This window comes from Macaca thibetana, chromosome 18, assembly GCF_024542745.1.
Source record: "Macaca thibetana thibetana isolate TM-01 chromosome 18, ASM2454274v1, whole genome shotgun sequence".
Lineage (NCBI taxonomy): Eukaryota > Metazoa > Chordata > Mammalia > Primates > Cercopithecidae > Macaca > Macaca thibetana.
Genome location: NC_065595.1, coordinates 69582635 through 69608165, shown reverse-complemented (window position 1 = coordinate 69608165; position 25531 = coordinate 69582635). Strand labels below are relative to the sequence as shown.

Genomic DNA, 25531 nt, shown 5'->3' with positions numbered 1-25531 from the left:
TTACATTTGTATGAAGTTAAAATTCATGAAAGGTATATTCCTGAGCTTGTTTTCATTTCATCCTCAAAGCAACCATTCTAGTCCCATTTTTGTCATTATTGTAAGAACTTGTGTGTGATCCTGGGCAAGTTTCTCCTTCCCTGCCTCTCTTTCCTCATTCAGTTGGCCTCCCTCTACAGCCAGGGGTTTATTCCACATGCCAGTCATCTTCAATAATAACACTAACCACAGCAGTAATGACACACCCCTTTATTAAAAGACTGCTATATTTTAGACAGCATTCCTGAAAAATAATAGGCTGTGGATAAACACTTATTTCTAAACCAAGTGCAAAATATACCCAAAAGTCAGACAAAAGTCAGTCTCGCTCTGTCTCCCAGGCTGGAGTGCAGTGGCGCAATCTTGGCTCACTGCAAGCTCCGCCTCCCGGTTCATGCCATTCTCCTGCCTCAGCCTCCCGAGTAGCTGGGACTACAGGTGCCCACCACCACGTCCAGCTAATTTTTGTATTTTTAGTGGAGACAGGGTTTCACTTTGTTAGCCAGGATGGTCTGTATCTCCTGACCTCGTGATCTGCCCACCTCGGCCTCCCAAAGTGCTGGGATTACAGGCATGAGCCACCACGCCTGGCCAGAAGTCAGATATTTTTTATTGTCCTGTTAGCTGGATTAATACTGTGTTATAACCAGCGTCTTGATTGAGATTTCTTATTCCTTTTTTCCAAGTTTAGATAGGAAGTAAAAAAAAAAAAATATATATATATCCAATCATACTGAGAATCTCTGGTCTATGAGCTTGGGAATACCCTTGAAACTGTCATCCCTCAGACAGGATAGAGGTATTACAATAAAGATGTCTTGCTCTTGATTCGTGCTTATTCTGTTACTGTGGTGAGTTAACCACTTTCAGATTCTTACCACTGGCAAGGTTCAGCTGTGGATATGACACTCTGAGCTGATAACTCATTAAGTGCCCAAACAAACCACCAAATGCACATCAAATCATAGTCATTCTTTCCATCTTTGATTAGGATCCAGAACATTCTGGTAAAACCAACCTATTGCTTGTTCAGCTTTGATAAAAACGAAGAGAAAAATATTTTCTAAATTCAAGCAAAGAAATGTTTGAGCAGGTTCATTTGATATAATAATATCTCTTGAATGTGTGGAACTTGAAAGAATTAGAAATGCACAAGCTTGAAATAGTAACTAGCTCTCAGTTTCAGAAGATTTTCCCAGAACTACTGGTGAATTGTTCTCTTCTAACATAAACATTTAGTGCCATAAATTTCCTCCTCAGCATTGCTCCAGCTGGGTCCCACAAATTTTCTTATGTTGTATTTTCATTTTCATTCAGCTCAACGTATTTGACTTTTTTTTCCTTGACACTTCCTCTTTAACCCACAGATTATTTAGAAATGTGTTATTTAGTCTCTAAGTGCTTGCAGGTATGTCTGTTATTTTTCTGTCATTTATTTCTAGTTTGATTCCATTGTGGTCAGAGAAGACAGCCTGTATTACTTCAGTTCTATTGTATTTGTTAAGATTTATTTTATGGCCCAGGATATGATCTATCTTGCTGTCTTGGTTCATTTGGTGTTGCTATAACAAAATATGCAGACTGGGTAACATATAATAAACAGAAATGTATTGGCTCACAGTTGTGGATGCTGGAAAGTTCAAGATCTTTCTGGCATGTGGTAAGAGCCTTCTTGCTGCTTCTTAACATGGCAGAAATCATCACATGGCAGAAGGGCAAAGAAACAGTGAGAGAGAGAGAGACAAAAAGGGGCCAAAATAACCCTTTTATAAGAAACCCACTCCCATGATCACAGCATTAATCCAATCATGATAATGGTGCCTTCATAACCCAAGTACCTCCCATTAGGCCCCACCCCCAACACTACTGCATTGGAGATTAAGTTTATCACACCCGGACTTCGGGGAACACATTCCAATCACAGCACATAGTAAATGCTTTGTGAGCGTTAGAAAAGAATGTATATTCTACTGTTATTGAGTGAAGCGTTCTATAAACTACTGAGTTGTTCTACATAGTTTCTGATTTTCTGTCTAGATGTTCTAGCAGTTGTCGAGAGAGGTGCTGAAGCCTCCAACTACAATAGTAGATTTACCTATTTCTTTTTTTGGTTCTATCAGTTTTTGCTTCACGTATTGATACAGAAGGGGGGCAGAGAAGTGCTGAGAAGGGAAGGGCGTGCTCCCTGGTGAGGGCTCCACCCCCAAGCCTGTGCCCATGGATCTAGGTGAGGACAGGTATTTCTGTTTTCCTACCTAAATGTTGCATTTCCCACGACCACCCTGGCCTGCCACGCCCTCATCCTGTGCCTACAAAGACCCCGAGACCTTAGCAGGCAGGGACACAACCAGCTGGACGTTGAGAGAAACACATTGACAGAAGAACACACAAGTGGCAGGACGTCAAGAGCCCGTCCAAAGGAGCATGCCAGCAGAAGAGCACAGGGACAGACACGGGCAGGCCATGGACTGGAGGAACAATGTGGAGTTTGGCTGGGTGGTTGAAGGAGAGCCGGCCCGACGCCAGGGGAAAACCACCTTCCCACTCCATCGCCCTTCTGGCTCCCCCATCTGCTGAGAGCTTCTTCCACTCAATAAAACCTCGCATTCATTCTCCAAGCCCACATGTCCTCTGATTCTTTCGGGACACCAAGACAAGAAACCCTGGGATACAGAAAGCCGTCTGTCCTTGTGATAAGGCAGAGGGTGTAATTGAGCTAACACAGGCTATCTACAGATGGCTAAACTAAAAGAGCACCATGTAACACACCCCACTGGGGCTTCAGGAGCTGTAAACATTCACCCCTGGGCACTGCTGTGGGATCAGAGCCCCACAACCTGCCCACCTGCATGCTCCCCCTAGGGGTTTGAGCAGCGGGGCACAGAAGAAGTGAGCCACACGCCCATCACACACCCTGCAAGAGGGACAAGGGAATTTTTCTCATTTCAGTATGTTGCAGCTCTGTCACTTGATGCATAAATGTTTAAGATTGCTATGTCCTCTTCGTGGATTGACTTTCTGTCATTATATAATGATATATATTCTCTGTATATATCATATATATATTTTCTCTCTCTATATATATACACATATTTTATATATATATTCTCTGTACCTGGTGATTTTCTATACTCTGAAGCATACTTTTTCTGATTTATAAAAAGAATTCCTGTTTTCTTTTAATTAATGTTTCCTTGGTACATCTTTTCTCAAACTTTCTATTTTTTGAAATGGAGTCTCGCTCTGTCTCCCAGGCTGGAGTACAGTGGCGTGATCTCCACTCACTGCAAGCTCCGCGCCTCCCAGGCTCACGTCGTTCTCCTGCCTCAGCCTCCCGAGTAGCTGGGACGACAGGCGCCGCCACCACGCCCGGCTAATTTTCTGTATTTTCAGTAGAGACGGGGTTTCACCTTGTTAGCCAGGATGGTCTCAATCTCCTGACCTCAGAATCCACCCACCTCGGCCTCCCAAAGTGCTGGGTTTACAGGTGCGAGCGACCGTCAAACTTTCATTTTTAGCCTACTTATATTGCTGTTAATAAAAGAAAGTTCAGACAGTAGATAGTTGGGACATACTTTAAATCCACTCTGTCAATCTCTGTCTTGTAATTGGTAAATTCACATTATTTACATTTATTGTAATTACTGATATGTTCAAGTATAAGTCTGCCTTTTAATTTTCTTTGGGTTTTTTCTATGTTTTTTATTTCTCTTTTTTAATTTTTCTTGCTCACCTATGGGTTACTTAATTTTTTTAGAATTCCATTTTTATGTATTTGCAGTATTTTTGACTATATCTATGTGTATGGATTTTTAATAATTCCTCTAAGTATGATATTGTACATATACAACTCATTAAAGACTGTTGGTGTTGATATTTTACCAATTTGAGTAAACTAAAAAAACTTCCTTTTAAGTCCCTTTGCCCTCCCCCGTTTATAATATAATTTACTAAGTATTTCCTCTGCATACATTTGGAACCATACCAAAAAATTTTGCCTTGTAATTTTGACTTAATTTAAAACATAATTTAGAAAACTTAAAAATAGAAAAAAATCCATTTACAAGTACTTTTTTTTTTTTTTTTTGCCTTTTCCATGTTCTTTTATCCTTCCTAATGTTACCAAGATTCTGCTTTTGATTTCCTTTCAGTTTCAAGAACTCCTATAGCCATTCTTTTAGGATAGGTCTGCTGGTGACAAATCCTCTTTGTTTTTCTATATCTGAGAGTGAGTTAATTTTCTTTTTAATAAGTTCATTTCTAAAGGCTATTTTGGCTGAATATAGGACTTCAGGTTCTTTTCTGTTATCACTGGAAAGATTTGTGTCACATCCTTCTGGCTTCCATTATTTCTGATGAGAAATCTGTCATTCAAATTATGGTTTTTTTTTTCTCTTGCTGCTTTAAAGATTTTTTTGTTCACATTTAGTTTTCACAAATTTGATCATATTGTGTCTTGGCAACTATTGCTTTGGGTTTTTATTGTTTGGGATTCACTCAGCGTCTTAAATCTTTAGGTTTATGTCTTTTGCTGAATTTGGAAAATGTTTAGTCATAATTTGTTTGTATACATTTTCAGCCCCACTCTCTTTCCTCTCTTCTTCCCAGACTTTCATTACATCAATATTAGAAATTTTGTTATAGTACCACAAATCTCTGAGGCTCTGTTTATTTTGTTTTTTTTCAAACAGAATTTTTTTTCTCTATTGTTAGAATTGGGTAATTTGAATTGTTCTATCTTTGATTCATCTGGTTCTTTCTTCTGTCTTCTCCATTCTTCTGCTGAACTCAGTTATCATATGTTTCAATTCTAAACTTTCCACTTGTTTCTTCTTCTTTTCTTTGTATTTTTTCTATTTCTTTGTAGAGACTTTATTTTTTTATTTGTTTAAAACATGTTCATAATTTTCTGTCAAAGCATTTTTATAATAGCTTCTGTAAAATCCTTGTTAGATAATTTCAACAACTGTGTCATCTCAGTGTCAGTGTATTTCAATTGTCTTTTTCCATTCAATTTGATATTTTCCTGGTTCATGGTATGATGAGTGATTTTCATTTGTATCCTGGCTAATACATTTTGGGTATTATGTCATAAAGTTCTCAATCTTATTTAAATCTTCTGTTTTAGCAAGTATGAATATTTAAATCCTCTGTTGTAGCAAGTATATGCATACACATACACATATATACATGCAAATAATGTTGTATTACTTCGTGCTATTACTGTCATTTCTTTTCTGTGTATGTTATAAGCCTCACAACACACTGTTAGTGTGTTTGCTTTGTTATTTGGTTCTCTTTTAAAGATAAGAAAAGTGTCTACTTTATTTAACTGTATTTTTATTTGTTCTATCACACTTTTTTCTTTGTATACATGTAAATTTCCATCTGCTATCTTTTTTTTTTTTTTAAACAGTCTCCACTGTCACCCAGACTGGGGTGCAGTGGCATAATCTTGGTTCGCTGAAATCTCCGCCTCCTGGGTTCAAGCGATTCTCCTGCCCAGTAGCTGGGACTATAGGCGGTCCCAGCGCTCTTGGCTAATTTTAGTATTTTTAGTAGAGACAGGGTTTCCCCATGTTGACCAGGCTGATCTTGAACTCCTGACCTTAAGCGATCCACCCACCTCAGCCTCCCAAAATGCTGGGATTACAGGTGTGAGCCACCGTGTCTAGCCTCCATCTGCTGTCTTATTATTTCTTTCTAAAAAAAAAACTTTCCTCAACATTTTTGGCAGTAAATTCTCTCAGCTTTTGTGTGTCTAAAATCTCTTCATTCTGCCTTCGTTTTTCTAAGACATTTTCACTGGATATAGAATTCTTGGTTGACTGATGTTTATTTCAGTACGTTAAAGATGCTTCTCCATTTTCTTCAGTTAAATTCTGATGAGAAGTTGTCTGTAATTCTTATTTATTTTTTCTCTGTGTGTAAGCTGTTCCTTTTGAAGCTTTCTGGCTGTCTCCTAGATTTTCTCTTTCATTTTTGGTTTTCTGCAGTTTGATTGTGATGTAGACAGGTATATAGATTTTTAATCCTGTTTCAGGTTTCCTGAGCTTCTTCAATCTGTAATTAGTTGACTCTCATTAATTAAAAAATAATTCTCAGCCAGTCTTTTTAAATATTTCTTCTGCCTATTTTCCTCTCCACCTTCTCCAATTTTATATATTTTATGTTGTCCCATTGCCTTATACCCTTTGCTTTATTTTTTCTCTTTGTTCTTTCTTTGTGTTTCCCTTTGTTTAATTTCTATTTACCTACCTTCAGGTTCACTGATGTTTTATTTTGATATGTCCAGTTTGCTGATAAACCCATTGAAAGAGTTCTTCATCTCTGATACTATGTTTTTTATTTCTAACATTTTCGTTTGACTCTTGTTGTAGTTTATATCTCTCTGCTGACATCCACCATCTGTTCATGCATTATTGTCTGCTTGTTGTACTATAGTCTTTAGCATATTTAACATCTGTACTTATTTATTAATTAAAATATTTAACACCTTTATGATAGTTCCAATATCAGGTCATTTCTGGGCCAAGCTCTGCTGAATGCTTATCAGCACTGCTACAGCAAAATGCGGTGGTGTAAATGCTGGCCATCATTATCAAGAAAGGAAAATGCAGTGTGAAGATAGAAAAGGAAGAGATAAACCTATCGTATTTTAAAACACTATGATCATAGAAAATTCAACAAAACCCAACAGAAATAATGAGAGTTTTTGGCAAGGTCAAATTTCAGAAAATTAATAGCATATTTCAAAAATTAATTCATAATTCAAAAATTAGTAGCATGAACAACAATCAACTGGAAAATATTCTTAAAAAATAAAATGCCATTCAGAATTGTAACACTATCTGTAAAGCATCAGGAATTAGCAAATAATAAAAGCAATTTGGAAAAATGTTAAAATTTAATTCAACTTTGTACAACAGAATCTAAATAAATAGAGAGTTAATCATGTTCTTGGATGGAATGACTTTTTGAAAATGTCAATTCTCCCAACATTGTTTCATAACATCAAAACATGAATCAAATGCCAGATGTATTTTTAAGGCACTTGTTAAACTTATTCTAAAATGGTTTAAGGCATAATATTCCACTATGTAGTAGTCTGTGAAGGGTTAAGTCAATTTTAAAAAAGAAGAGCACAGAGTGGGATCTTGCTCTATGAGCCACTAAGACAAGCTTCAAAGACACAGTAATAAAAGCAGTATGGCACCAGACAAGAATAGACAAACAGGCCAATGAAATGGCATAAAAGGTCTCAGACAAGATCCCTTGTATATGGGAACTTAATATATGATAAAAGTAGCAGTATAGATCAATAAAGAAAGGATGATTCAGTAGACATTTCAATGGTGTAGTGGTAAACCAGTTCCCTAAAGGAAAAAATACTTGATTTATTGCTAATTCTCATGGCATAAAAATTCCCAGCGTGGACTATTTCAAACTGCCAACAATTTAGCAACCAGCTTGCAAAATTCAATATTTAACAATTGGCTCTTGCCACCTGGCACAAGTTGCTCCAACACATCCCTGGGTGGCTTTCGTTATGGAGGAAAATAAAACCAGATTCTTACCCAACATCATTTAGGAAGAGGTACTGTAGATGGGCAAAAGACCTAAGAAATGGAGATACTAACTATAAAATAATCAAATAATGTAGAAGAATGCAGTATTGACTTCTGAAGGGGGATAGGAATTTTAAACATAACCTTAGATCCTTTTATGGATCATAAGCATTATGATTGATTTTTCACAGTAAAGTATGAGATGTGCCTCCTTCAAGCCTTTTTATAACATTGGCACATTACCCACTGAAGGTGAAAAAACCAAAACATAACATTACTTTAAAAGCAGAAAACCATAAGGCACAATGATTGTATTAAAATTAAAAATTCATGTCCAGTGAAGGACACCATGGACAAGCAAGCAGGTACGAAAAACATAAGAGAGGATATTTGCAATCAATACACTAAAAAAAGAGGCTAATATCTCTGTTAGCTAGGAATCTATCAAGAATAAGTAAAAGACAACCCAACTGAAAAATATATAACAAGTAATTCATGGAAGAAAAGTCCAAAAGGCTGACAAACATACAAAAAGATATTCAAAATTATTAGTGATTAGGAAACCATAAACTAAAATAACATTTCTTTGCACTTAAATGAGAAATGTCAATTGAAAAAGTGAGAAAATGAAAATATTGGTAAAAATGTAGGAATATAGGAATCTCATGTGTTGTTGGTGAAAATATGGACAGGGCAGCCACTTTGGAGATTAATCTGGAAGTACTTAGTCAATCTAAGTATATTTATACCCAATGACCCAGCAACTCCACCAGAAATATGTTTTCTAGAATATATACCACTTCTGGATATGTATTCTAGAAAAATTCTAACACACTCCTATAAAATAACATGCATTAAAACCTGTGATTTGCATAGGCATAAGAGGCAAAGTAGGTGTTCATTCCTGGATTAATAGTACAGCAACATGGCAATATATTAAAAACATAACTGAGTGAAAAAAGTAAAAAAATACCATGAGCACAATCCCTTCATGTAAATTAAAAGTGTATGCACACAAAACAACATAGTTTTTATGAGAAGACCTACAAACAATCAGATACACATAAAGCACCTTATAATTGCGGCATACGGAGGAGGGAGGAATGAAAGTGTGGAATGAGATCCTGTGCAGGCCAATGATACCATGAGAACTCAAAGCTCTACACCTGAAGTCCCAAGCAGACAAAAGAACCATCACGCACATGATGGATTAAAATTGTTCTATGTGGTTCCGGGAGAACATAACTAGAGTAAGAGGCTAAATATCTAAGGGATCATAGATTTTTGCTTAATAAAAAGAAAAGAGGTTTCTTGATGAAGCAATGAGTTCCTCCATATTGGAGACGTACATTAGTTGCTGAATGATCACTTAGTAGATGTTTTGGACCTAAATCTTGTGTACCTTCTCAGAGTCCCATAACTGTCTCCTGCTGTCCAAAAACACTTTTCACTTCCTGAGGCCATTTCTGCCATGATCCCTGAGCAGATTGGTGTCTGAGTTGCACCCTGGGCTCCAAGGCCAAGCCCACGCGTGTCAAACTGCCACTCCTCTTCCAGATACGAATCAATGTAATCTCATGTGCCTTGGACTTTCACCGAAGCACCAGTGTTGCTACTGGGAAGTGTGAAGGAACTGTCTTGCCTCATGGTGAACTTTGACTAGTAAGAACTGGGAGAAGGGAGATAGCTTAGCAGGCAAACTTGCTTGCTTTCTTTCATCTGTGAAATACCCCCAAAGAAGTCATTAATTTTAGGATCCTCTCGGAGAAATGCTCTGCGCTTTGTGGACACACCTGCCAAGCCACCGCTGAGTTTCTTCGTGGCTGTGGTGAAGCAGCAGCCAGCACACCCAACTGTGTGGCTCGTCTCATTCCCTGATCTTGTTTTCTTGTACACACCTCTGGATTTTCACCTCCCAAGTTAAGGGTTAGTGCTTTAATCCTTGACTCTGGCTCTGCTTTCTGGAAGACCTTGCTAAGGAGCAAAAATGTTGTCTGGTGGACTCAAGCTGGATGTGGTGATCTGTGAGGTCATTTACACCTCCAGGGGTCTAAGATTATACAACTGTGGCCTCATCTTCTGAACAGCAAGATTTCCCACAGGGCTCCTAATGCAATAAGTCTTTTGCAAAACCGTGAATATAGGCTACCCATCTCCACTTTCCTTACCTCACATCAAATCATCAAGCTCTTCTTTATCCTTTAGGTGTTAGGGACCAAGGGAAGCTTTCAATATTTGCCAAGAGCGATGACCAGTATGTTATTACATGTAGGACTCCAAGATCCTGCAGCCCTCCGGAAGAATGATGAAATATTTAAGGATCAGTTTTTGATAATAATACTTAAATAAGAGTCAAGACAGTGGATGGCTCTATATATATTGATGACTAAAATGTGTGTTTTTGGATAAGCTATTGAGCTCTTTGTTTTTTCTGTCTTTAAAACTAAACAACATAGTCCTTGCCTAAACATATCATAGAATCATAATATAGGAGCTAGAAGGCTGCTACCTCTGACAGATGGGGCCAAGGAGAGGATTATGTAACCTCCAGAAGGGACTAGAGAGATGCAAGGAGTGAGAAGACAGGAAGCTGGCAAGTCTGAGCTCAAGGTTTTGATCTAGAAAAGAGGCTGAGTTTGCCTGCACACAGAGTGGGTGAGAAAATGTGTGTTAAAATACCTACAGGAAGCTGGACAGATGGCAGGTGTTCACCAAGGAATAAATTTGATTCTATGCATTTTTTTTTTTTTTACAATAAGGAGGAGAGATACCATGTATATGACCTTGTTCAGCGAGTGTTGGAATAAAGACGCAGCTGTACAGAGCCTTAAGGACTTAACAGGCCAAGATTCAGAGGACCTCAGCACAACCTTCTGGGGAAATCGCTGGCGAGAACCTCGATGATAAAGATGTTAGAAATTACTTGGAGGGATGCTTATGCCATGGTTCTGCTGATAAGAATAGAAAAGTGTGTCTGGACCTTTGATTGTTTAGCAATGGAGCAAATTATGACTTGCTTTGAAGGAACTTGTGGGTTGAAAGCTGCTGGTTAGACTTCTTAACCACGCTATGAAATGGGACAATGGTCCTGATCTGATGAGGAACTTGAGAGTAAAACAGTTACTGGGGACAAGATGATTGCAACTTGAGTTTCAGATTCTTATATTTCAGACAACACTAGACAAAATGTAGAGAAACTAGAGAGATCACACAGGAGGCTGATTATTGGATTCTTCGAGAAAATGGTGGTTATGAATTCCCTACACAGGGCACAAGCCTTTTCTGCAGAAGGATGAGATTTCAAGGATTGGTTTTTGAAAAGAATATTTAAATGGCAATCAGGAGACTGGATAGTTTCAGATCCATTGCTGACTATCATGTGTGTTTCTAAGTCACTGAACTCTTTGTTGTCTGGTTTTAAAAACGGAAAAACATAGTACTTACCCAAACATATCAGAGAATCATAACATAGGAAGGTAGAAGGGTACCACCTCTGGCAGATGGGGCAGAGAAAAGAGAGAACAAATCTAAACAGATGCAATTGTTACAATAGAACCTCCAGGGTGTGGGATGTAGGTCAAGGAAGCTGGGCCTGTGTGTTTCACTATGAACCTTGTCTTCCAAAGACAGTGGTTCTGGGAAAAGTGGCGACCCTGTCCAAGCAGCACTGTAGTCCTGACTTTTTGTTTAGTTGCTTTCCTTACAAGCTCATTCCTCAGGGATCAAGTGTTGCTGGGTTCTGGTTGCCTTTATATCCTTCCTTCCCTTTCCTATTCCCCTCCCACCCGCCACCCTTTTAAAAGCTGCTCTGGGAACAGGACGTATTTCCAAGCGATTTTGTGTATACCCAACCTCTTCTAACATGTTAGATTGTTTTTGTTGGGCTCAGTTTGGGAAGCTTTTCAGAATAAAAGAGTCGTGTCTCCTGTGTAGTTCTGCTCTCCTGAGAGCAAAGAAGGGAGGCCCTTGCTCTCTAATGATGAGCAATTCCCGTTCCAGAGATTTCGTGCCCAGCAGGAGAGAAACAGGAACCCCCGTTAGATAGCCTGGGCCTGAAGGGCCGAATGGGGCCTGTTCGCATTTGTGTCTCCAGTTACCTGCAGAATGTCTGGAGAAGACCTTCAGTAAGATGAGGGGTGTGCACTTTACTACCCACATTTAGAGAAATACGTAGGAATTCTTTATAGGGCTGTGACTAATAATCTGCCAATCATGTAAGTGGGATTGCGTTTATTTAAAGCAAACGTTTTAAAAACAAATAAATAAGAGAAAGGCACAATCACCCTCCTAAATAATACAATTAGCAACATTTAATTACCTATATTAACATTGGCTATTTAAAATGAACAGTATTCACATGTTCATTTAAATTAAGACTGGTTCATTTAATTTATGTTTATGAGTGTATTTGATTGAAGGTAAGGGATACGTGGCTAGCTTTTAAGAGGGGAGCCAGGGAATGTTTTGATGCCTCATGTCCCAGGAAGGAGTAGAGCAGACGCCTCGGAAACAACGCGGACAAACATTCCCAGCCTAGTGGCCTCGGTACCATGTGGCCACAGTTCATCCGCTGCTCAGGACCCTGGGTTTGGGCCAGGAGGTGGCCCAGAGGGTGGTGAGACAGCCTGGGTGGGACCGAGCCCGAGGCCCTCACGACCAGAGGCTGAGGCCTGAGCCCAGGATCCCAGTGAACTTTAGCAGACCCCACACCCAGGGCTCACTAACGCCAGCAAGGACAAGATCAGAGGTGAGGCTGGGCCGCATCTAAGGGTGTAGGGTTGTGGCCGACGGCTGCTGAGTCCCCTAGTAATGACCACAGCCACTGCTTCAGTGCTGCTGACCATTTTGGGGACACATTTTTTTTTTTAAAGTATAACTAATTAGGATTCATTGCTCCCTCTCTCCCTTCAGTAATTATATTTTATGTTTTCCCTCCCACAAGATTCTGGAAGATCCTGAAGTGGATGCCATGAAAAAGCAAAAACACAAAAAAGATGGTCAGACAAAGGCTCCAGTGGGCAGACCTCAGGTCTTTGTCGTGCCCAGGGGGTGAGGGCCATCACAGAGACGCAGCAGACAGTGGGTCCCAGCACAGGTGAACTCTGACTAATGACAGCAACGACTCATGCTGGCTGGGGGCTTCTGTGTGCCGGGCACTACCGTGATGGTGCTATGCAAGTCACTCATTTAATACCCCCATCAAAACTTTGAAGTGAGCATTTTTTGTTGACCCTGTTTTATAGGTAAGGAAGCTTGGGTGGAGAGGGTAAGGGAACACACCCAGGGTTATGATTCTTACAAGGAAGGGTGAGCTGTGACGGGAACCCACAGCCGACTTGAGAGAGCTAGATTGCCGACACCACCCAGCACTCCTTGTGCACGTGATAGTGGGGTATTATGCCATGTGCTTGCTCTGTGACCCAAAGCAAGTCACTTACTCCTCCTGTATCTTCACTTTCTCATCACTGAAAGAAGTGGGCAGGACATAAGAGAGTGTGTGGGCTGTGGAAAGGGCATGAGCTTGCTGCTGGGCACCTGCCATTCAATAGCTGGGTGGCCTAGAAATTGTCGATACCTCTCTGTGCCATATCTCAGTTAATCTGCACAGATCCTGGGGAAGGTGCTACTAGTATCTCTATTTTATTTATGAAAATAGCAAGGCTCAGAAATGGGAAGGGAGGTCCAGCAAGATGAGGTGCCTGTAGTTGTCTAAATTATTCCAAACCCCAACATTTAAATATGAAACTACTTGGCCTCTTCTAATATTCTTCTGTGATTCTTACATCTGTTAAACCTACTTTGAAGAATTGGTAGGAGGATTAAATGAGGCAATACTATTGAAAGAGCATTGAAAGTAAAAATCACCATGCAAATAGGAGATCTGGCTGTGGCAGAGAAGGTGCATCGTAGCTCTCCAGCAGCTGATGAATTCGCACATGTTCCAGGGCCAGAACCACTCAGCTCTAGGTGGGAGAAGTAAAGGAAAGCAGATACTCTGCTCAAGTTACACTCCACGTGTTGGGGACCTTCCAAAGGAAAATAATGCAAAATTATGAATACAAAATTGTTAGGACTCTTCTTCAGGCTTTGAAAGGAGCTCATGGAAGTGAGGGATTATGAAACTGAAGCTCCATCAGCTTCAAGATATCCATGTTTGTGGATTAAAATAATCAATGCTGTTAAAATGTCCACACTACCTAAGGTAATATACAGATTAAATGCCATCCCTATCAAAATTCCAATGGTATTTTCACTGAAATAGAAAAAACAATTGTAAAATTTGTATGGAACCAGAAAAGACCCTTAGTTGCCAAAAAAATAAAAAATGTTGAGAAAGTAAAACAAAGTTGGAGGCATCACACTTCCTGATTTCAAATTATATTGTAAAGCAACAATAAACAAACCATATGGTACTGGTATAAAAATGGCACACAGGGCTGGGCGCGGTGGCTCAAGCCTGTAATCCCAGCACTTTGGGAGGCCGAGACGGGTGGATCACGAGGTCAGGAGATCGAGACCATCCTGGTGAACACAGTGAAACCCCGTCTCTACTAAAACTACAAAAAAACTAGCCGGGCGAGGTGGCGGGCGCCTGTAGTCCCAGCTACTCGGGAGGCTGAGGCAGGAGAATGGCGTGAACCTGGGAGGCGGAGCTTGCAGTGAGCTGAGATCCGGCCACTGCACTCCAGCCTGGGCGACAGAGCGAGACTCCGTCTCAAAAAAAAAAAAAAAAAAAAAAAAAAAGGCACACAGACCAATGGAACAGAACAGAGAGCCCAAAAATAAACTCATGCATATACGGTTACCTAATTTTCAACAAGGCTACTAAGAAGACACGATGGGGAAGGATAGTCTCTTCAACAAATGGTGTTGGGAAAAATGAATATCCACATGCAAAAGAATGAAAGCCCCTTATCTAACACCACACACAAAAATCAAAACATAAGACCATAAAACTCTTAGGAGAAAACACAGGGGAAAAGCCCCTTGCTATTTTCCTTGGCAAGGATTTTTTTTTTTTTTTTTAATCTCACCCAAAGTACAGGCAACAAAAGCAAAAATACACAAGTGAAGTTGCATCAAACTAAAAAGCTTCTGCACAGCAAAGGAAATAATCAACAAAATGAAAAGGCAGCTAATGGATTAGGAGGAATTATTTGATGAGGGGTTAATATCTAAAAAATCAGCTCAAGCAACTCAGAAGCATAAACACAAATAATCCCGTTAAAATATGGGAGAAGGACTGGAATGGGCATTTCTCTAAAGAAGACGTACGAATGGCCAGTGGCTACATGGAAAGGTGCTCAGCATCACTCATTCTCGGGGAAATGCACATCAAAACCACAAGGACATCTTTTGCTTCACACCTGTTAGGATGGCTTTTACCAAAAAGACAATAGATGAGTATTGGCAAGCATGTGGAGGAAAGGGAGCCCTTGTTCACGTTTGGTGAGGAGGTAGATTTGTGCAGCCCTGTGGAAAACATATGGAAGTTCTACGAAAATGAAAAATACAACTACCATATGACCTAACCACTCCTCTTCTAGGTATATACTCAAAAGAGATGAAATTACAACCTTGTAAAGGAATCTGCACTCCCGTGTTCACTGCTGCATTACTCACAACAGCCAAGATATGAAAGCACAACCTATGGGTCCATCAAGAGATGAATGGATAAAGAAATTGTTATACATACACACACAAGTGGAATATTATTCAGCCTTAAAAAAGAAGGCTGACACCATAGATGAACTTGGAGGACACTATGCTAAATGAACGAAGCCAGGCACAGAAAGACAAATACTGCAGGACCTCTCTTACATGTGGAATCTAAAACAAAACAAAACAAAACAAAACACCTCAAATACGTAGAAACATAGAGTACAACAGTGGTTACCAAGGGAAGGGGATGGGGAGATGGAAATCAAAGGATACAAACCTGCAGTTTTATAGGATAAATAGGTCTAGAAATCTAATGCATAGCACAGGGAGCATAGTTAATAACATTCTATTGCAGACTGGAAATTTGCTAAGAGAATAGACTTTAGGTATGTTTACTGCAAAAATAAAATGGTTAGTATGTGAGATGATGGATATGTCAGCTTGAATATAACAACCATTTTACTATGTATATGTATATCCAAACATCATATTGTATACCTTAAATATATACCTTAAAAAAAATCCAATCTGCTAAAGAAAAAAAAAAAAAGCTGATTTCAAGGTTTGCAATGACTCATGCCAAGAGCCACACATGGAAAGGAAGAGGAGATGGTTTATCCCAGAGGTGGGGCTGCTGAAAGCGCCACGTAGGGAAAATAGGAGGCCCCAGGCTGAGAATGTTATGTATGATTCTAAGAGAATAAATTCGATTTTTGAAACCAAAATCACTTTAGAAAGTTTTATGCTCAGCCCAGCCTTGCTTCCATGGCTCAAAACTTCCTTTGTGGAGAAACTATAGACCCTAAAGTGGATTCTGTCAAATGCTAAGCCATTCAACACTGTGAATGGCATTGAAATTTGTGGTATAAAATAAAATCATTTTGAGCTGAGCCTAGTGATAAAAGTAGGTGAACAACGTGGCTAATAACATTTTGGGGCAAAAAAAATGAAAGAAATAAGTATGAAGTACTAAACAGATTTTCTTTTGCGGTTAATATACTCATTCTGATAATATTTTCCACAAAGGGACAGAGGTCAACTTTCAGAAGATATCCAGTAGCTCCTAAAATTGCTCTACGCATTTGGATGCTGCTTCTCTGGTGTGCTTCCTTAAAAGGGAAGTAACAGTGTGATATTTAATGAGTTACAAAACTATCCTAATATTTCATTTCCTGGTAAAGATGTAGTGTTAATAATACTACCGACTCCTAAGGTTGCCATGAAGATTAAATGACAGAATGTATGTGAAGCACCAAGCACAGTGCCTGGGATCTATTAAGCGCTTAATAAATATTAGCTTATTAATATGTTGGTGTTCAGCACCTTCCATTTTCAATTCACTCTGCTGGGAGCATTTAAAAATTATCTTATTTAACATGCTCATAACCATCCCAAAAGAGATTATAATCTACGTTTTGCAAATGAAAAACCCAAGTCTTGGAGATGTTGAAAATCTTCCCAGTATGAGGAGTTAAGTGGTGAGCAGGAATTCAGCCCTACAGAGGCTCCGTGTCCAATGCTCTTTCTGTTCTTTCTCATGCATTGTTTTTGAGCTCTGTCCAGCGTAGATCCATGCGACTCTGTAGGTGCAGATGGATGAGGTGTTGCTCTCTCACATGACAGAGGAGGGGTTCCCCTCACCTACCAAATTGGGGAACCTAAACTTGAACCTACATCTACTGCTTTCCAGTCAAGAGTTCTTTCTAAAGTGGTGTGCGCACTCTCTTGGAGCTGAGAACGTTATGTGTGATTCTGAGAGAATAAATCAGATTTTTGAAACCAGAATCACTTTAGGAAGTTTTTTGCTCAGCCCAGCCTTGCTTCCATCTCTCAGAACTTCCTTTGCAGAGAAACTGTAACCCTAAAGTAGGTTCTGTCAAATGCTAAGCCATGGCCAGTACGGCCAGACCAAGTCAACAAACAAAGTTCATTGCTGGATTTCCAACCTGAAAGTCACAATTTGCAGTCCTCACTTATTTCCTGAGATGTAGTTCCAAAACATTCATGCAATAATAGGAGAGGCTGCATGGAAATTTTATTTATTGGGAAATCTTTATGATGAGCAGCAAATCATTTGGCAAGATGTCTTATCATCAGGATCCAATGTAAATCATTTATGGAAAATGAATTTCTCTTTAGAAAAGAACTGCCAGTATCACATACAAGCTCTGGCTGCAACTTTCCACTTCAGATTTCTATTCTTCTATATTTATTTAGAGTCTCTTCTGCTCAGAAGGCAATGATCTTTGTTTGATGATGAACAGTGTGAAATTCTCCCCAAGAAGTAGTCTTTGATGGAGTCACTTTTGCTCTGTTCGGAGGCACTTCACCATGTCTCTATTACTGTACTTAGACAATGATACCCGGGTAACTCCTGGTAACAGGTTATTTGCAACCCACAGATTATGACATCTCTATCGCTCACAAACCATGGTATATGATTCTTCCATTACCATAGAGGTGAAAAATTTAAAGTCACTGCTCATTTTTAAGTCCCTATGTAATGATCCCTGTGCGGATGCTTCTAGTGTTTAGACTGTTGGACAAATGGTTTTCTACTCTATTTACTTTTGGAGACTGGAGTTCCATCTGGTGAAGGTGGACCTTATGGCCACCCTTCACTTTCCAGTGGCTGATGTGCCTGTTGAATTAACAATGACCTAGCCTTATGCGTATTCTTGTGATTCTTACAGGGACAAGTGTCAAGGTGCGTGTGTATACTATGGGACGGTGCCACTGGGCGTTTTCCATTAAACAATGGCCTCTATCTTACGTTGCTCTCATGATGCACTATTACATTTCTCACTACATCTCTCTCCCTGCTTACCTGGAAGGTACACGACTTTGTTACCATTAGTTTCTATAGTTAAGAATTAAGACAAATGTGGACTTTGGTTTTTTTCTTTTAGTTGATTAATGTTTAAAACAACTGGGCTTAGATATTTGAGCTGAAAAAGGAAGTTGGTTTGGTTAGTCAGTGCTCAGGGTGAGTGCATTCATTAGTAAGCACATATTTACATAAGTTTCAGTGGAAACACATTTGTTTGTACAAATATGGAACAAAATAGGAATATGTTTACAGCATTCTCACTTGGCAATTCAGAAAAAGACACACTCTGCAGACACACATACAAATCAATCCTCTTCCTCCCCTCCCCCGGCGTTCAGCGTGGAAAGCCGGCCGCCCTGGTTCTTTATGGCTCATTTCTAAACATCAAATTCACCTCTTACATGGAAACTTGGAGGTCTTCTGGTTGAACGGATCCAAATTAGAAGTGTCTTCCCTGGGATCCCTGACAGATGAACTTCCTGAACAAGGTCAAAGATGGCATCCGTCCATCTTAGAAGATGACCATTGCTTTTCTGAACAACTGTTAGAATGTTCTTTTCATGTTGCTGCAAAGTCTGGGTCTTTAGAACCTCTTCCTGTCTGTTCTAATTCTATCCTCTGGCACCAAACAAAGCATTTCCCTGTTGCCCACAATCGTGCTTCAAACATTTGCAGGAAGCTCTGTCATCCATCCTTTGTTTTTTGCTTCTGGCGAGTACCTCATTCTTTAAGCAGTCATTTTAAGATGCGGTTTCTACTTCTGTCACCTCCCCAACCCTACTCTGGCAGCCCGGCCTTGACCTGGAACTTGGCCTGGCACAGAGGCGAGGACACCTCCTCACTTTGCAATATCCTTTTGGATTTCCTCTGACAGACTGTAAAAGCAATTAAAGTCAGAAAGTAATTATTTTTGAATATAAATGTAATTACTAGGAAGTTATGAAAATGCATGTGATCTGCTGGATGTGATCAGTCAGTAGGTTGGGGAGAGCTGTGTCTTTTGAAGTTTTATGGACTTTAGTCACTGCTCCTTCTTTTCTGCAGAGGTGAAGTCTATAACTCCAGCTGGCATTCCGCTAAGGCAGGGGTTCTCAGGGAGGAGTGGGAACAAGCCTGAAAAACCTCCATCTCCTCAGAGGGGCAGAGCAGAAGTTTGGAAAAGGCTTCCAGATGACTTTGAGATGCACATATCCCTTTTCTAGAATTGAGAACCACGGCCTCAAGGACCTCTCTGCGCTTTGGGGAAAAAGACCTGATTTGGTCCTCCTGGGTTCCTGAAAAGCAGTCCTCTTTACAGCCCCAGGTGGACCCACTTATGCTCATTCCTCCACTTTCTCAGAATCTTTAAGAAAAAAAAGACAAAGTGATCTGTCCACTTTTACAACTGCTTCTGGACTCTGATGTCCACACGCGAACCGTTTGTTAGGAATGCATGTCCCATATGGAGCCCAGCACCCCGGCTGTCTATGTTCCACTCAGCAGGGACTGCTGTGTCCCCTCCTGGGATGCCCTGCCAATATGTCCTTTGATGTTTCCAGGGGACCCAAATGATGTCCAGACCCAAGTCCAGAAGGGATTACAGTCAGAGATCATTTTGAAGTTTAATGTCTTGGAACATTTTTTATTTCAAATTTGTTATTTTAAGTACACATTGTGATTTAATGACTCTTTTTGGGATTTCAGTTTGTGGTTGAGGTCTGAGAGTTGAAGAATGCATGTTTAATTTTTTTCATCCTATAACCAGTGTTTCATCTTAGACTAAATAGATGCACATTTTAGAAATCCCGCAGAATCACTGAGAAAAACACTGATGTTTACACAAATGCTTGCATGTTTGAGTGAATTTAACTAAAGGAAACAATCAGATCTGGTTCCAAAGACTTTGTGGGATCCTACTAAATCCTTAATTTCTCCCTCAGCATTAAATTCTCCCTCATTTCTGTCTTCACGGGACTTTATGTGGGTGTACAGTGCTGGCTTTATTTGTGGGCACTAGGGTCTCCTCTGTTGACGCTGGTCTTTGTGGCTTCAGCTTGTAGCACAGGGAACATTTTCTCATTGGAGGGAGACTGAGCTCTGGCTGAGTTTTGACGAACAGGTGGAATTTTCATCTTCGCTTTGGAAGTGGTGAAGAGAACTGGCTAGAGCTGGATGGATAAGAGGCAGAGAGTATGACGACGGAACTTTGAGAAGCCAAAACCACACCGTTCCCCAGGAAGGAAGGGCAGGGGCAGAGCACCTGTTCAGTCTCCACCAAGTGTCTACTCAGGCAAGGCTACAGTTTCACTTGAAGAAATGACTCTGAACACCAGAAAGGTAAAGAACATTGGCCACGCAGGACAGAATTGTCTAAACGCTTCTCTTTTGTCGGCTGTGCTCAGTTTCTGGAAAAAAAGCCCACATATTATTCATCTCTGGATCAACAGCATAGAGCATGCCAACCACTACATGCACAATAAAAGTACATTACATTTTAATGAACGAAAAAGTGAACGATTGAATGCTCAGGGCGGGTTAGAGGACACACAAGGGTAGTTCCCACGGACTTCTCAGTCAAACCAGTGAAATATACATATATAACAACATGCACACGAATTCCCAGTCACATGCACGGAATTCCCAGAACCAATGATTTCTAGTCCCACTACTGGGCATGAATATGCAAAAAAGTGGCAATATTCCCCACATGGATGTAGAACATATACAGAAAGTGAGACATTCCTGCTAAATAAATACATTTCAGCTGGAACCTTGATTTCTAAGGCAGAATACAGCCACACAAAGAGACTGTTTTTAAAAGAATTGGTGAATTGAACGTCTGGAGATTTTTCCAAGTTCAGTGAATTCTATGACAATTGGAGGACAAATGTATTTTTTGGCACAATACGACTGTGGGAATAGGTGGGGGAGAGGGTCAGTCCCAGGCCCAGCAGCTGGCAGGGGAGCGCGAGCCATTTTAATGATAACGGAGTGGAGAGCTGTCAGGGTTTCCAAGGGATTTTAATAGTCGTGCGGTCAGAGTTCCCTGAGTAAATAGCTTCCATTTCCACTCCTGCTGCCAGCTGGCCAAGTCGGGGACCACCTAAGTTGTATGCCCCCAAAGGAAATGGAAAAGCAGGTTCTCCAATCTGACAATTCTCCACCCCCAGCTACTGCTTCTCCGCTGCCTGAAATCCCACCAAGAGAAGGATGTGCCTTTACTCAAGGTTTGTTCCCGGTTAAAATTTAAATATTACTTAGAAGAATAATATTTCAAACCTCTGTCACTCCTTTCAAGCCTATTCTTTCTTACGAATGGGCTTTAGAAAATCTTTTGAAAATAGATACCGAGTGAGAGAAGACAGGCTCTGGGGTGAAGGGACCCCGAGACTGTTTGTGGCCCTGGTCTCGCCCCCAGCCACGGCCCCTCCCATGCGCCTGTGCAGCGTCCCATCAACAGGTGAAGGGTGTTTTCCAGCTCCTTGAAGCTGAGCTTGGCATTGTGACTTGCCTGGGCCAGTGGGACAGGTGATATGCAAGCACAGCCCTGACAGGCACCTAGGGGACCAGGCCCGATGGCTCTCACCCCTTTGCAACTGTCACGAGCACATGCCTGCACCAGCCTGCCGGAGACCAAAACACACCCGGCCCAAGCCGAGGGGCAGAGGCTGTCCTAGGGCAGCCAACAGCTAGCCAAGCCCTGCAAAGGGAGTGAATCCACCCAGATGAGTTGAATCCTTCAGGCTCATGAGCTAAGCAAGTGTAGATTTTTATGTACCACTGAGCTTTGGGGGCTGTCTTTACAACATTACTGTGGTAATAAATAGATGATATACTGGAGGAAAAAAGGGCCTAAGGTGGATAAACCTGAATACCATCATGACAAAATATGCCTCCCTCACGATTACAAAGACATGATCCTGCCTTCACATTTGGGCTGTGGGAAAAATAGCAGAAGATGTGAACATGACAGCAATGCTGTAGTCGGCCTGTTCTTGACAGCCAGGGCAGACTGGTGTGTCCTCCCCCAAATACAGACATGTAGCTCTGTGTCTTTGTGTCTGCTGTTGAGGGGCCTGAGAGGGCCAGGAGGAGGGGATCAAGACTCATGTCAGGGCCAGGGTATACCAGTGATTGTCGCATGGGTTGCCTTTATGATCTCAGCTGGTAGGCCTGGGAGTCAGGAGCCTTCTCCATTCTACAGATGAGAAGACTGAGACCTACAGAGATGAAGTAACTTAACTGTGTAAATCAGGGGCTGGCAAACATCTTCTGTTGAGGGGCAGAGAGCAGGTATCTTAAGCCTGTGGTAGTCTCTGCCACAGCAACACAGCTCTGTCATTGTGGCATGAAAGGAACTGTAGACCACACCCCAGTGAATGAGTCTCCCGCGGTAGAAAGCATGTATGAACACTGATGTTCAATTTCATATACTTTTCACATATCACAGAGTAATATTCTTTTGATTTTTTCCCCATCATTTCAAAAAGTACCAACCATTGTTAGCTCACATGCTAAATACAAAAATAGGCAGCAGGCCAAACCTTGCCAACCCCTGAGGTAGACATCAGGGCTTAGATTCAAACTTATAAAATTTTGCAACTGACTAGGAGGCCAAAAAAATCTTTGCAGAGTTTGGACGTTTCTTAGGTTCCATTGCCTTCATTACTGCTGCCTAATACCCTTCTATATAAAACGTCAAGTAAATATCCACCTCTCCTCTTTTGTAGAGTGGTATTCGATGCAGCGTCCTAAAGTGCTGACACTTTATTTGCAGTTCTCTGGGAATTAACCAGATTCACTCAGCATGGGTATGAGCGTGCGTGTGTGAGTGTGTGCTGAGACAGATTTCAGTGAACTCCTGGCATGCCGTGAAAGATCGCCTAGGTGAGGTAGGTACGCAGTGCTATTATCGCCTCCACGTTGCAGATGAGGAAATGGTGGCTTGAAGGGGTTAAGCAGCTTGTTCAAACTGACTCCACACGGGGAGCCGAAATTCAGACGCCTGCTCTCCCAGCTCCAGCACCAGCGCTGCCAGCACCACCCCTTCCTGCTCGCCGCAATCCTGGGGAGACAATTAGCTGTCCCGTGAAGCCCTTGCCTGCCACCAGCGCCATCTGAATCATGCTTCGCCTGAGGCTGTCCCATTTGAACAAAACAGGAACATAAATAGTCATGACAGGATGAAAGAAGCAGGCCAGGCTGTTTAAAATCATGCGTGCAGAGAACATTTTGCGAAGGCAGTTCAGCTCGCTGGCCTCTGTGCCACGCTGATGAAGTTCTGATGCTTGGCGGACCTCATGGCATTCCGTGGTCCTCTGATTTCCAAGAGGGAAGCTGATCCCTCACCATTGTTCAACGTGCTGTCGTGTCCCGAAGCTGGAGTTTCACCTAGAGACAGGCCAGCAGCCGCTTCTGACCATAGACGACGCATCTGCAGCCTTCTCTTCAGAACAAAACCAGCAGCTTCCCTGGCCCAGGTTGTCCGAAGGGCGCTTTCTTCACCTTGAAAGAGTCTACGTCTCCCCGCAGCGTCTCACCGCCTGCCGTCAAGGCGCCAGCGCCAGCACCAGGGCACACTCTGGTGTAACCAGCCTCCCTGGGGCGCTTTGTATCCCGTTCACAAAGCATAAAACACACACGGAACTGTCCATTCTCTGGGCTCTTCTTTTTCATCCGTAACACAGGTGCATCGAACATCCACACGTGTTCTAAAGCAGGATTCAGAAACCCGAGTATCTATGGCCACAAGCCTCCACTTCCCAGCCTTGTGAAGGTGGATGAGATGTTTCCATTGCTGAGACTCAGTTTCCCTCTCCATAAAATGAGCGTTTGTAGTCATGTCTGTGAGAGCATTTTAAAAACTCTAAAGGCCCCTACATGTAGGTAAGCAAAAATTATATTAAACCTACAAAGGGTCAGTAGCTCCAATTGCTGCAGCACTCACCAGTCAAGGAGGCTGTAAGCAAACCGAATCCGACTGGGGTAAAGTCCCAGAACCCTGGGCCGGCTTCCAGGTCCCTGGAGGATGCAGCAGGACAGTGGAGCAGGGTTGCTGCTAGGTACCCCATGCTGCAGCTCCCCTGTGGCGTGCGTTGCTTCCCTTCTCCAGATGAATTTCCATGCCGGTGTACACAATGTTTAAAAACTGCCGCCACTACCTCCCTGTGACCAGATTCTACAGCATAGCTTTTATCTGAGGATATTTCCTTTTTCACCACAGCCCTCAATGCGCTCCGAAATATCACTTTGCAGATTCCACGAGAACAGTGTTAGCAAACATAGCTGACTCTTTCTGACTGAAAACACAAAGTTGAAGGAGTTATAAAGTCTAGGCCAGGTGCCGTGGCTCATGGCTGTAATCCCAGCATTTTAGGAGGCCGAGGTGGGCGGATCACCTGAGGTCAGGAGTTTGAAACCAGCCTGGCCAACAAGGCGAAACTCTCTCCTAAAAATATCAAAATTTCTAGTCACATCTTCCTTTTCTAGCCAAGTTATGTTTCTGTTCAATACTATTAAGATTTTATTTCTTTTTTACTTCCCTCCAAATTGAAGAATGGCTAAGATTGATGTGATGCATGTCGAGCTAGTGCCGATCACACTTAGGAATTAGGCTCAGCTCTAAACGAGTAATGCTGATGTTTGTTGAAATCTTGAAGCCTTGACTTTCTGTTCAGAGGAACAGCGGTGAACTTGATCTCCTCTTCAACTGTGTGGGCCACTGCCAGGGCCCTGCAGACAGCAGTCCCACAGTCTCTCCTGCTGGATTAAGTGGCCGATGCCTGACACGGCCTGGTATTTGGGGTGGGGAGGTAGGAGATAATAAGCAGTGATTTCATTTGTTTCTACAAGTTACAGATGGTGTGCTGGGTCCTTCCTCGGGGCCTTGTGTCAAGGGCTCGGGACCCTGCTGGGACAGGGGAGGCAGCTCCTGCTCAATTGCCATCAGTGATGAGTGTGACATGTGGAATGTACACGTCCTCTAAATGTTTACATGCCACGATGAGGCATTTTAATAGGTAAAACATTAAAATCTATACTTTTTCTCTCTTTAAAGCACAGCTCAAAATGACCTCTGTAGAATAAACGGAATGAGCTAGGTGTGGAACTCCAGGCACCGCGGCAGATAAAGGGCTGTTCATTAACATTTCAAGCACTGCAGCGAGGTGGGTCTAAGCAGCTGGAGTTAAGTCGTGTGTTATGATATTCCTATTGTGAATTCTTCACTGGCTACTATAATCTTTACTGAAGCCTAAACCAATTCTCAAATAACTTCACCTTCCATTGTTCCAAAAAGAAAGAAAAGCTATCTATTCGAAGCTAGTTGAAAGAGCAGTTATTTGCCTGTGACCTGCCCTGGGAGTGTGTGCCTGTATGTTCAGCTCACATGCATTTGCAGACACACTCCCACAGGCTGCCAGGAGCTGAAATCCACAAATGGGTCCTTAAGTCA

At 41.5% G+C, this 25531-nt stretch overlaps 1 protein-coding gene and 1 non-coding gene across 2 annotated transcripts in view; one reads left to right on the top strand and one right to left on the bottom strand.

The window, feature by feature from the left end:
- APCDD1 (APC down-regulated 1) overlaps positions 1-25531 on the bottom strand; it is a 579685-nt gene that overhangs the window by 89739 nt on the left and 464415 nt on the right. The window lies entirely within an intron of this gene.
- On the top strand, positions 7757-7859 carry LOC126941600 (small nucleolar RNA U13). The gene has a single exon (XR_007721382.1). It is a non-coding gene; the product is annotated as a small nucleolar RNA U13 (small nucleolar RNA).